The sequence below is a fragment of the Pomacea canaliculata genome, linkage group LG14 (assembly GCF_003073045.1).
Source record: "Pomacea canaliculata isolate SZHN2017 linkage group LG14, ASM307304v1, whole genome shotgun sequence".
Classification (NCBI taxonomy): Eukaryota; Metazoa; Mollusca; class Gastropoda; order Architaenioglossa; family Ampullariidae; genus Pomacea; species Pomacea canaliculata.
Window position 1 is genome coordinate 8,178,516 of NC_037603.1, and position 14,178 is coordinate 8,192,693.

A 14,178-nucleotide genomic window follows, 5' to 3' on the forward strand; every position below is an offset into this window, starting at 1 on the left:
GGTCCTTCCTTAGTCTTTGATTACAACATGCAGTTCGGACTCAATTATTTAATGCTAGCGAGGAAAAGAAGATAAACTTTAATACATGTACAGGCAAAGTGTGAAATGCAAGGTGTAGTAGGTGGATGGCCTACTACAAGATGGCGTTTGTCCTACAGGAGGACCGGAGGAACACACGAGGCCAACAGCAGCTCCAGTCTACAGGACAAAACCGTTTTTCCTGTTGCCATGGCTGACTATATACAATGTAGCACAGGACAAGATTGTAACAAAACTGCAATAAAAATAAAGAGGTTTATACACCGCAGTGACAATGTTGTACTTGCCTTGTGTCCTGCTGGCGACTGACCCTGTGACCCTGTCCTTCAAGACTGAGATGACAGTCACGTGACTGCACCGCGCGTGTGATGCTCCTTCGTGGGGTGAAGTCATGCTTGACCATCATCACACCATCGGTTGGCTTCATTCTTCTTTCCTGTCAACAATGCACGGTATATAGACACGTGACTGGACACATGACACTTCACACTACACAGATATTGCACACTATATAAACACTACACACTATACAGACACTACACAGATATTGCACACTATATAAACACTACACACTATACAGACACTACACACTATACAGACACTACACAGATATTGCACACTACATAAACACTACACACTATACAGACACTACACACTATACAGACACTACACAGATATTGCACACTATATAAACACTACACACTATACAGACACTTCACACTACACAGATATTGCACACTATATAAACACTACACACTATACAGACACTACACACTATACCGACACTACACAGATATTGCACACTATATAAACACTACACACTATACAGACACTTCACACTACACAGATATTGCACACTATATAAACACTACACACTATATAAACACTACACACTATACAGACACTACACAGATATTGCACACTATATAAACACTACACACTATACAAACACTACACACTATACAGACACTACACAGATATTGCACACTATATAAACACTACACACTATACAGATATCCCATAGTATACAGGCACTACACACTACATAGATATTGCACACTATATAAACACTACACACTATACAGATATCCCATAGTATACAGGCACTACACACTACACAAACATTACACACTATATATATTTAATCAAAGTCTGAACACAGGGGGCGACGAACTGCAGGAAATGTTTTGACGGAAGTCACACACGTTGGTGTCGACAGTTGTTTCACAGGTCAGTGAGTTTGTGTTGACTGGTGGAAGCTGTGGGATGCTCGACATTTCAAGGTGGAAGTCAAGACGTTTGTCACACCCTCCCAGACATGTTTATCACAATATCCGATATGTTGTTAATGAAATGTCCACCCGGCTATTGGATCTTTATTTGTAAGTTTGTGTGTTGAGGACAATTAGTAACGAGACAGGAAGTACACGATGAGAAGTTGCTGTGACACGTTCATAGTGAAGTGACACGTTCATAGTGTAGTGACACGTTCATAGTGTAGTGACATGTCAGTGAGTGACACGTTCATAGTGAAGTGACACGTCAGTGAGTGGCTAGGTGGGTGTAGGCACGACAGCTTGAGCCAGTTTGTCCACAAGTCCATGTGTAATGAGACTGTGTCAGCGGACATCAGGCATGATCACCTCTGTGCTGCTAACAGATAAGACATCAAACAGAATTTAATCCGCAGTCACTCCATACCCGACTCCATACCCGACATCTCTTTCCTCCGCCCCGCAGAACACAAACACACACACAAACACAAACACTATGGCGGCCTTGTGTGGCTGATAGCTTTGATAGCTTTGATAGCTTTGATAGCCCATGGAGACACGCGGAGATTGTGTTTATATGACACGGCACTTACAGCGCCATTCTGCGAGACTTCCTGTACCCGAGTCCTCCCCCACCCCGGGTAAATACCATTTGTGCGCACGGCACTGACTGCCAGAAGTCTGGCTTTGTGGAGATGCTGCTGGGTCGAAGACTACTTGATTTCAACAAATGTTAACTAGGAACACACCAGACGCATGCAGCGACAGTGTAATAAAGAGATACAGAACAAGCGAGCTGCTGTTGACTTATCTCCCTTGCTTTCTGTGGCGCCGTCTACACAGGTTTACGAATGTTGTTTGTTACTAATTGTGTTACTAGTCACACTCTCGCGCACACACAGCACGAGACAGAGAGAGAGGAAGGAAGGGAAAAGCAAAAAAAAAAAAAAAAAAAGAAAGGAAAGAAAATTGAGGAAAAGAATAGAAAGGGGAGACTACGCAACAAATGGATGCCTAGCACACCTGATGTGTTCCTCGTTACTTAAGAATATCTAACACGGTTCTCACTGACACTCCTATCCTGTCGCCTTCATCATCAATTCTTTCATCATCGCAGACGATCATGTCTGACCATTTAAATACCCGGATGATGATGAGTGATCAGTAATTGTGTTCAAGTCGCGCCAACCTCCTACCAAACCCTCCCAACAAAATAACACCACAGCCCCCGATATTACAACATATGACTTCCAGCAGCTCACCCACGTTTGATGGGGTAGCCGCCATAGTCAGCATTCTTACTCTTGCTAATGAGATGGCTTAATTAACCCAAAGGTCACCTCGGAGGTCGGCGAGTATGTCCCATTCATAAACAACCCAAGGACAGGGTGGGCTTCATGGGCAGGTCATCAACAAGCCCGGGCGATGATACGCTTCTTTAATCGTTCCACCTGAGTGATTTTCAATTGACATGTTCCACCCACACCCCTCATGCAAAAATATTAATAATAATATTATTATAATTGATTTCAAAATATCAGTCGGGAGATCGTGTTCCGAGTCACGTGTTCACCACCATCCATCCTCTTCCTCCGTATCATCATCGTCATCATCATGGGACCAGGTGAGCACTTTGATAAACAATGTCGGGTGGCCAACAATCGTCGAAAGACACTTAGCACAATAAACAGCTGGGTGCAAGTTCGGGTACACGAAGTGGCTGAGTTGTTCTGTCCGTACTCCTGTAGCTACACCGCCGTGGGGTGCACTCAGGTTCCGCCATCAGCAGCTCGCGAGCCAAGAGAAAGTTCATCAACAAAACTCAAACTACCAATGACAGAAATCCCCGTATGTGGACACAAACAGTTAGAGTACAGCCAGTACAAGTGTGGCTGATTTATCGACATCGCACAGAAGCTATCGTCAAGCAAAGACACAATGGCGGCCGTAGACAGACGACGACGACGCTACCTGGCGATGCAGGGGAAGGCACTCTGGCGACGCAGCTTTAACTGTCGGCGCAACTGTGAGAGAGTTGTTTGCAGTCCTTTTGTCCCCCGTCTGCATTTAACTCGCATTAAGCTGCAATTACACTAGCTTTGATTCTCTGGCAAGAAAGAAGATTTGGAAGCGTCTGGGTTGGAACCGTCCGCCCAGTGAAAGGCCGGTTTATCAACGAGAGTGTGTGTTTCTGTCGCAAATATGGAGGCTGGTTCCGTTGTAAAACACAATATCCACTCCCCAGGAGAGGTTGACTTTGCTTTTCACTGTTTCAGCCATACAGACCCCGACTCTAGCAGCCAAGACATGTCAGAGGAGTGCGGTCCAAACAGCCGAGATTTTTGATGTTTGAGATTTACAACGAAATACAAATACGGCCTGGATAAACCCGCAGAACTTTCTGGCAAAGACAAAGGCGGCGAGAATGGCGCGAGATTAATGAACACACAGAGCCAAAACTGCTTTTTTCCGCCACTTTCTTAGGGGTGGACGGCACCGGCGGAGGAATAGCGCGGCAGGACAGGTGGCGGAGAGGGGAGGACGCCGTGGCTGCTGGCCGCCACCCGATAGTAGCGCCAAGGAAGGAAGAAGGGAGTTGGGAGTCAACACACTGTGTTTGTGAGCCGTGCTTCGGGTCCGGGATCCGCGCCTGAAGGGCCTATCCACACGACCACTGGGCCTCTTCTACTCGACCCGCCACCCGGCTATCGGACACACGATCTGGGCACCTGGCTCGGGTGAGTCCAGGTACATCAAAACACGGGTAACCGGGTACATTACAGGCGTCCTCTTCTTGACTCTGTCTCTCGCCCGTCAAGTGTCCCCTGCACATTGCTATCTTGGAGGAGACTCGCGGCTGAGCATCCACAAAATCGCACACGCACGCGCGCACGCACGGACGGGTACACATGTATGAGAAGCGGGTACATAAAATAACATATGCTGCTTTTACTGATACAGTACTGAGGATGTGTTTTTAAATATTCTCCATGTATCCAGCTTCTTCTAAAGATTAAGTTTTAATCATTTGTGGATCGTGACCTGCTGGAGGTCTTCAACAATCCAAGGTTGAGGTTACATCGCCGTTTGTAGACATACTACACCCCGCTAACACAGGTCGTCAATCCATCCATAACAAAGACAGACAAGACACCTCGCTTTTTGCGGGTATTAAAGTCTGGGCACACAACAGCGAGCTCGTGACGTACTCTGGGTAATGACTAACTAGTTACCATGGTGTCGTCGATGTTTTCTTACTGGGTAGGGGGTGGGATGTCGTTTGCCACGAGCGCACGATTCTTCGCTGTGTCCGGCAGGTTTCCAGGAAGTACTGTCACAATAACGACATCAGCGTCCATGTCTTCCTCTTATCTATTTGCCCTAAACGTCTTCCTCTTCTTTTTCATTTTTTTTTTTACTCTGGCATAGTCGAGTCCGTCCTGCTTAGATAGTCTCCCATGTGGTGACTTCAGTGAGAGATCCATTGTATCCGTTGTTTAAGCAACAGGAAGTCAACAACAGGACCATGTGACGTCAGATTTGTGACCACGTGACGTCAATACCAACGTGAAAGCCCACGTGACAGGCGCGGACAAGTCCCAGCAAACACTTATCGTCCTCCGTCAGCACGTTTCTGCCTCCCCCCCCACCCAACCACACCCACAAGGTTTGGAAGCTCTGGCTCTGTATCCACTGGCTGGCAGTCGCCTCCCCTTCCAATCCCAGCACCGCACTCGCCCAACTCTCGGACTCCCGCAGTTCGGGCTCACAAATTATTCAGCGTTTGCCGCCAGCCTGGGGGCCACCCTGGGACGACTGAGCTCTCTGCAGGGCGCGCCCCACCCCTCACCCCCAGCTGGGAGGTGGCATGGAGGGGCGGTGGAGGATGAGCTAAAAAAGGCTGATGAATCTGCTAATGGCTGTGACCAAACAAGGCCGTCGGCTTGCACGTGCAGCCCGTAACACGACACTCGGCGCGGCGGCGCGATCCGCCTGCGACCCACAAGCCCCTAATCAGGCTAATGGCGCCTGGCGCTGACCCTGTGTGGTCCACAGGCTGGGGCTCTTCGCCACCCGCTTGGGCTGGGATGTGATGTGGAACTGTCTACCTCCGTCTGTTGGTCTGTGGAACTGTCTACCTCCGTCTGTTGGTCTGTGGAACTGTCTACCTCCGTCTGTTGGTCTGTGGAATTGTGTCTACCTCCGTCTGTTGGTCTGTGGCACAAGCTCTCCATGTCGCGGTCTCTATCTCGCGAAGTCTCCATTTTTCTATGGCACAGGCCGTCTATCTCAGTCTCTGTTTATTCCTTTTTTCCTTACCATTTTCTTTTTCTGTTTTTTTCCAAACGTTCTTCGCTTTTCTTTCTTTCATCTCTTTTTTATCCTCTTCCCTAGTTATCTCCCTCTTTTGTTTATACCTCCCAGGTACGTCAGTGCTACACTGCATTATTCCCCCTGTCAGTAATGTAATATACATTTATGTGACTTATTACGATCTGATAGCATCACATCACAAATGTTATTCACCATTTATATAACAATGCGATTATAATCATCTGACAACCTATCATACAACATTTTACATACTATTTATGCAACAATGTTACAATAATTTGATAGATTATCATACATAAAATGTTGTATAATATATACATGACAGTTTTATTATACTGATCACTTTTCATATCAATAATGTTATGAAGAATGTATTTAACACTGTTAATATAATTATCTAACAACTTATCAGACCAGTGATGCTACATACTATTGTTGTCACAATGTTACTATAACAATCTTATATCGCAGTGTAATATTCTGTAGATGTCAGTAAAGTGCTCATCTCAGGGGCAGACAAGCCAACAGATGTTTCCCTCAATATCTGAAGGAGGAGGAGATTGCCCCTCTCTTGCAATACAGACTGGAATAAAATATCTCATCTTTACAAAAGGTGAGTGTCAGGATGTTTACAGAGACTAACACAGGGCTTACACAGATGACGATAACAGAACGATAACAGAACCAGATGCAGGAGAGAGGCGGAGGAGCCAGCAGACCTACAGAAGACTGAGTTCGTTGTGGAAACAGTGGGCTGCACGGACGGATGCACGGACGGATGCTCGGCAGGGCACCATAGTCACGTGGTCTCTGTGCCCCACGTTAGCACGAAGCCAGTGGGAAGCTGCGGCTTCACATCATCGTCGTCGGCGACTCCCAGGAGGCATCGCGCCTTCCCACCTTCTCCATCAGTGCCCCCGTCGACTGCCCCAATCTCGGGTCCTCCCGATGGAGGGCGCATGCGCATCCGCTGACAGACTCCGCGCCAGCCGCTGCGCCTCCCGTTTGGGGAGCGAACGTCCCGCTCGTCGGCCGCCGAACTGTTGATTAATTGATGTTGCCTATTAGCCGCGCAGTTCCGGCACCCGATGGCCTAATGGTCCATTAATTCGCTGGTCTTTTACTGCCAGCCAGAGACCACGCGACATGCGATTGCTCAACTTTGCCCTTTGCCCTTCCTGGGATCACGCCGACGAAGCTTTGTCTTACCATCCCACCCGCCGGGCGGGCATTGCGGTTCCCGCTCCCCATCCCTCCCGACGGAGAATGCATTATAGTTTCATCTTTTGTGTGGGTTTTGTGTTGCTTTTTTATGTTCCCCCAACTTACAGTCTGCTGTTGTACTTTCGCCTCATCAGTAATGGCGCCGACTGGTGGCATGAATGCATGGCTCTGACTGCACAAAGCCTTTTCCTCCATCTTTTCACTTCAAGTCGCTGGAGCAAGCTGTCTAAACAGCCCTCCACAACATCCCTCTAACCTTTGCCAACGATCAGTTGCAGAATCTTTTCAGACCTTTCAAGAGCTTATCATTCAATCTTTGTTTTTTGTTGTCATTTTATTCTCCAGCTTCCTTCACGGGAAGGTTCTTCATTCTTCTTATTGTTGTACTGTCGCCGGAAAAAGCCGGAGAGCTGGAACTGAGATGTCCGCAAACAGAAAATGTTTACAGAGCGAGGAGCTTGGATATCGGGTGAATAGAGAGAGGGGTGAGTGGTGACTGGAGCTACTTATCAGAAGACAATAATTATAATAGATGATAGATAATGTACTGTCCAGCGACTAATGTTTCTACTTTGCCTTACGACTGATACCTTCTGTCCATTTCTCCAGTACAGGTGTGCTGCAGGTGGGACGAGCGGCAGACGATGAAGGAGGAAAAGACAAGTTTGTGTCAGCAGGCAGTTATCGCATCATTAAGTGCCTCCCTAACCACTCCCACCCCTCTCCCCCACCTTGCTAGCTGACAAAACATGTGAGCAACAACATGAGCTCATTCACTTCATTCACCTGCACTGAGCAACAGTCGCCACAGCCTCGCCATCTACTAACACAACAAGCATCGCAGCGATGAAGATGAACAGCAAGAATGAAAATGAAAGATGATCGATAAAAAATAACGAAGAAACAAAATACGGAAATAAATAAAGAAAACACAACAAGCGAGACAAGAAAAACACACAAGGAAAAACTACAGACATAGAAATACAAATCCCAGAAAGACAGAAAAAATAAAAGAAATAGGTCAACAATATGAGTACAAGATTTTATCGGCATCGATGCCATGAAACAACTGCCTGCAGTTACTTTGTCATCAATTAGACGAGTCTGAGGAAAAAAAAAGGAAAGAAAGAATGGACTGACGGGACGAGACTGTAACGGACAACTGCGTAGTAGAGGGGGCAAGAAGGGATGGGGGAAGGTTGACATCCGGTGTTGACGGTTTGTTTTTAGAAATTGCTTGCGACGCAATTCAGGGAAGACCACGTGCGGGCCAGACAGTGCTGACACCTGGTCTAGAAGGACTGGGGTGGTTATATTTAAGCCCGACCATAAGTGGCCAGGGGGCGGCTGATAATAATTTGGTGGATTTGTGGTTTTAATTCACCGACTCGACGATCTCTGTGGACGTGATACTGTGGCTGTATTACGGGAGAAGTACTTTGTGGTTGTACTATCTCTGTGGATGTAATAATATGTATGTATTACGGGGGATCTACTTTGTGGTAGTACCATCTCTGTGGATGTGATACTGTGGCTGTATTACGGGAGATGTACTAGTGCAGATGTACTACTGTGGATGTACATCGTGTTTCTGTAGTCCGCGTCATCGCCGTGGGAGCTCTTTGGTGAGAGTATCCGGCCGTGCAAAGTATTGGGGGCCAAGAAACTGCACACAGACGTGGGCGAGCAGAAGCAGTGGACTCGGAGTAAGGAGGGGGCTACCCTGCCCTTCCTTACGCGGACGTACCGACCACCACCAGGGAGGGTACCTGGTCAGCTGAAACTAAATCATCGCCGTGGGAGCTCTGTGGTGAGAGCAACCGGCCGTGCACATTCTTGGGGGCCAAGAAACTGCACACTGACGTGGGCGAGCTGGAGCAGTGGACTCGGAGTAAGGAGGGGGCTACCTTACGCGGACGTACCGACCACCACCAGGGAGGGTACCTGGTCAGCTGAAACTAACCGCCGGAGGAGGGATGGTTTCCCTCTTAGTTTTATCCCAGCTGCATATTGTTCTACCCCGCCTGACAGTAACTTATCGGTATGGTAAAAACACTCTTTTATCATTTATTGAACTGTAGAAGAAAGGATTTAAGTGGACTAAAAGAAACCGGGGACTGGAGAGCTGCAGGGACTAAACGGTTATTAACATGTTGAACTTTGATGGTGTGTTATTATGGTAATTCTTCATATGATGCCGTGTGGATTCCGGCTGAGTGACATGTTAAACTTTGATGGTGTGTTATTATTGTAACTCTTTAAATTGGTGCCGTGTGGATTCCGGCAGTGACTTGGTAAACTTTGATGGTGTGAACGTGATGGAGTGTTATTATTATTGACTGTGGATTACTGTTGATATTTTATCTACTTGTAAACTTGTGTTTGGTTCTAATAATTATTGGTGCCTCTAAGGAGGGACGCCCACCCTTAAGCGATCTTATATTGGTTTTTGGAAAGAATGCGCATGTCTGCGGATGGTCCGTGACAGAGACTAGGGATCAGACAAGGTCTCCTCTAGACAGGGTCTCTACCCTCCCACCCCGCACCCTGACCCCCAGCACGACTGAGCTACAAGGACCGGGTGGCAGTAGGTGAGTGGCTTGCTACAGACTAAGCTAACTGTTTGTTAGCCAGCAAGCTAACTTGTGTTAGCATCCAGCTACAGCGACTGCAGCCGGCCCCGCGGTGACTGTCACATCAGTCACGTGGTCTATCGTCATCTCTCGAGACGCTGCACAGGATTCCACGAGACCTCCTTACACTCAATTACCGTTCACAGATTGAAAGAAAGAAAGTTTTTTTGGCAAGATAAAGAGAGAATAATTAGTGTTACAGTTGAGGATGGGAAAAGTACACTGAGGTTTACATGTTTACACGTGTACAGCGAGGTTTACATGTTTACACGTGTACAGCGAGGTTTACATGTTTACAAGTGTACAGCGAGGTTTACATGTTTACAAGTATACAGCGAGGTTTACATGTTTACACGTGTACAGCTAGGTTTACATGCTTACAAGTATTGCGACAGCAGCAGTGTGTATGTGTGTGAAGCAAAGAGAGAGAGAAAGAAGGAAGTAAAAGAGTCTCAGACCGCGGGAGGACAGGGACCAAAGGAAAAGGCGATGGAGGTGACATGTCTTCAGCCAGTTGACACACGTGTCAAGCCCTTGGTGACACAGTTTGTGACAAGAGCGAGTGCAGCGTGCAGACACGGGTATCTGTCCCACCCACCCCAACACACACACAGCCCCGCCCCTCCCTCACCCTCCCTGCAGTCCCTAGTGTCACCTGACAAACCAATCTGTCATCCATCGTCAGACACCAAAACCTTCAAACTGCCATCGACCTCCGTGTACACATGGACAAGCAGACGACAGAGCAGCCTTCTGTCTGTCTGCCTGTATGCCTGCCTCTCTGTCTGTCTGTCTGTCTCCTCTTGAACTTGTTCTTGTTTCCTTCTTGCTTACACATTGTCCACACTGAGTTATCCTTGCCTGTCTGTTGGTCTGATGACACACTCCAGCTTCAGACAATGACACAGCTAATGTTAGCCAGTCGATGACACACTCAGCTACTGGTCAGATAGACAATGACATTCTCTGCTCCAAGGAATAGTCAGCCAGTCGATGACACACTCATCTATCATCGTATAAGCCGAGACGTAAGCGTTGGGTGTCCACCACCGTGGAGCACATGTCTTTAGCAGTAATAACAATAATAAGGCTACATTCCAGGCTATACTCCATGCTACATTCCAGTCAACATTCCATGTTACGTCACATGCTACATTCCAGTCTATACTCCATGCTACATTCCATGCTACATTCCAGTCAACATTGCAGGTTACGTCACATGCTACATTCCAGTCAACATTGCAGGTTACGTCACATGCTACATTCCAGTCAACATTGCAGGTTACGTCACATGCTACATTCCAGTCAACATTGCAGGTTACGTCACATGCTACATTCCAGGCTACATTGCAGGCTACACTCTATGCTACATTCCAGGCTATACTCCAGGCTACATTGCATGCTACATTCCAGTCAACATTCCAGTCAACATTCCAGGGTGCGCGAGAGGTGTGTGCACGCGCGGCAGCTGGCATCAAAAGACTGAGGAGTGTAGAGTTCGCCGCGATACCCACGAGGCTCCTCACGACTGGCTGGAGGCGATGGCGGCTTGTCGATGATCTTTGTTTAAACATCTTCATCCATTGTGTCAGTCGCAGCCTCTGTAGCTACAGCCGCCCGCCTGCTGACCACGGCGCATGCGCACCATGTGCTCGCTCTCACCTCGCGCTATTCCGGGGCCATCCCCCTCCCCAGCGTGCGGGATGCAGCCACAGGCCCCTCCTCCCTGCAACCGTCGCTGTCAAATATTTACCTGCGAGGCCGTCTAATTTCGAAATACAATTAATAACCACGCATGTTGACTCTCGCAGGCGCTCAAGCTCGCCCCGGCCTCGCGCCTAACGCCACCACCGCCTCTGGCACCGGCCTGGCCCCCCGCACCACGTGATAACTAACAGCATTTCCTCCTCCCACAGCCTACAAGACCTGCACACGCAGGGAGGGGCCATAGGGACCCAGGGGGGCAGTGAGATGCTTCAAGATGGCTGGAGGAGGAGGAGGAGGAGGAGGACAGCTTGCGAGCCACAGTCCATGATACACAAGCTGCAGTTTGCTGAAGCAAATAGTTCCTCTCAGTGGAGCTGTCCTGGGTGTGAGTGAGAGAGTGAGAGAGTGATAGAGAGAGACAGAGAGAAAAAAAAACATGGAGAGGGAGCGGGGGAGGAGATGACGAGTAAAGAATGTGGAGGAGAAGGAATAACTTCATTATGTAGTAAACACTTCCACTGACGCTTGTCTCCAGTAGGTTCTCGTCTGCTGTTCATGCTTAGTTCCTCTGCTTACCTGCCTTCTCCCATCCACGTTTCCTTGAATAAACAAAGTCGAGCAGCATCAGAAAATACACGGAACAAAGATGAATTAATGGGAGGAGGATTGAGAACATAACTGAGAGCAGAAAGTGAAGGAGAAAAATTAACTGACAGATCTTTGACCATCACCTGGAGGAGACTTGATTCCCTCGTCACCCAGCAAGACGCACGTCGTCCTGCACTTTTCCTCCCATTAAACTGTAGAGGGAGGAGTGTCGGCGGGGACACGCTTGGCTGAACCTGCTGTAGTGGGGAGGGCCAACTACTTGAAATGCAAAGGTCGTTGGTTCGATTTTGATCAAAACTTTTTCTTTTTGATATACACGTTTGTAAAAAAAAAACCCTTGTGCTATGGAGAGATCGTGTGTTTGTGCGCGCGCTTGTTCGTGTGTGCGCGTGTGTTTAACTTATTAACTCGACAGCAGTCAACAAGCAGCTTTCTCTACCTCCAGCTCTTGCTGTTACAGCTTTATTCCCAAACCATACTTCAAAGCCACAACCACCGACAGTTGTTTTATAGACAGAACCACAGTCGGCTGTTAACATGAGAAATAATAGGTTTTAGATTATTTCTTCTTTCCGTTGTTGTTGCTGTTGTTGTTATTTCCTCTGTCATATAGTCTTGCACGGGAGAACGGTCCGGTGTTCGCATGAGATCTCGTGACCAGGCGACGTCACGCACGAGGTTTGGCGAGAGCAGAGAAGCGGAATGACGATAGAGGGCGTGAGCAGACGTCGCGTGATGCTCGGGGTCAGCAGCGCAGCCACCGTGAAAGCGATAACAACATCAGCGCGCCAACGACACATCTCATTTGATGAGCGACAGCGCCCTCGCCGGCGACTGAAGTGAATTACGCCGCTAAAGACTCAAAGGGCAGACGATAATTTGCCGCCGCAATCAGGGCAGGGCGCGAGGCCAGATAAGCGGGTAGCTGCAGTTTAGCATCGAGTACTTCACTGACGAAGACATCAGTTCTCTAGAGACGAGCGCTCACACAAAATTGTAGAATTATGCTTTTTATTCTCTCCCCCGCCGATTGCATCCTGCCCTGGCTTCCGTGAAGGGGTGCTCGAGGGCAGCGGGGTGTGACTAGGTGATGGTTTCATGTTCTTGGCGACATGTGTTGTGCCCTTGTTGACTGGTCGCATGCAACATCAACAACAGACTATAAATAGACTGCAGTGAGCATCACTCACTCTCTGTCTCTCTCTGTCTCTCTCTGTCACATACACACATACACACAGCCTTTCATCGGAAAAGAATGGTGAAGGAGATGAGAACTTGAGAACCATTGATGATTTCTACCCTCCTGTGCTTGTGATGCTGACTACAATATTTATAGTGTATTGTACTTGGCAAGCACGTGACCCTGCTCTCGTCCTCCCCCCCCCCCCACCTGCTTTATTGCTCAGTGGCGTGGAACCAGGGGACACGGGGGTAGCAGCCGTCCTCCCGAACAAAATACCCATTGAACACGATTGTGAACACCGTTCACTGTCAGTATGGAGTCCCCCCCTCCAAACATAATTATGTTAATAGTAATGTAACATTAATTCGTCCTCTTCCACGACTTCCTCTCCTTCTCTCTGACTTTAACAGGAAAGACAACAATGGAGTTCAATGAAAGCCAGCAATGCTGCTAGGTGTGGAAGATCAACCAAGGGCTTGCTGTGACAAGCAATTGTATCTAATTAATATTTTGTGGGGAGGGTGTGAGGAGCTGTCCTATTGACGTCACTCCACGTGAACAGACAGTCCAACCTCTCCTCCCTCTCTCTCTCTCCTGTTCCTCCCTCTGAGATTGTTAACAACTCACGCAGCCTTCTAACACAGTTAAGAACCGCCTTTAGAAAGAGCGCCATTCCAAGTCCGGCATCCAATCCCTCCAATAATACACACCCGGCATTACTAAGGGGGACAACTCAGTTAGGCGATGGGAGGCAACTACAAGAGACTGCGCGGCGACTGTGGAAGGTAGGCACGTGCATGCAGGCCACAATATGGACGCATGAGGCTCTGTGCCCGAGACTTGTCCCCAGATGATTCAAGATATTTTTGTTTTCTTCAATGAAGGCCTGGATGCCTCTCTCCACAGCAGCATTGCATTAGTCGGAGATTAAACCTGGGGTCGGGGAGGGCCGAAACACGAAAGAGCTGGTCCACGCGGCCAATTTGAGCCGTGGCTTTGAAATTGAAATCACCCATACAGATTAATTTTGTTTTCTATTAGGAGGAGCGCGGGGGCAAACAGAGCACGGGCGCAGGTAGGAAACATAATCAGGACGGAACAAAAGTCTCCCCGCCGAGGGATGTCCGCGGCGAACAATGTCGGTGGACGGCTCCAATCGGAGCGGCACCGTAAG

The 14,178-nt window shown here is 48.2% G+C and overlaps 1 long non-coding RNA gene across 3 annotated transcripts in view; it reads right to left on the reverse strand.

Moving 5' to 3' along the window:
• Window positions 1-328: 328 nt before the first annotated feature.
• The window catches only part of LOC112554783, a 94,182-nt gene continuing 80,332 nt past the window's right edge, over window positions 329-14,178 (reverse strand). For all 3 annotated transcript variants that reach the window (XR_003097315.1, XR_003097314.1, XR_003097316.1), the window contains one exon: window positions 329-475. This is a non-coding gene — a long non-coding RNA (uncharacterized LOC112554783). The remainder of the gene's footprint in view (window positions 476-14,178) is intronic.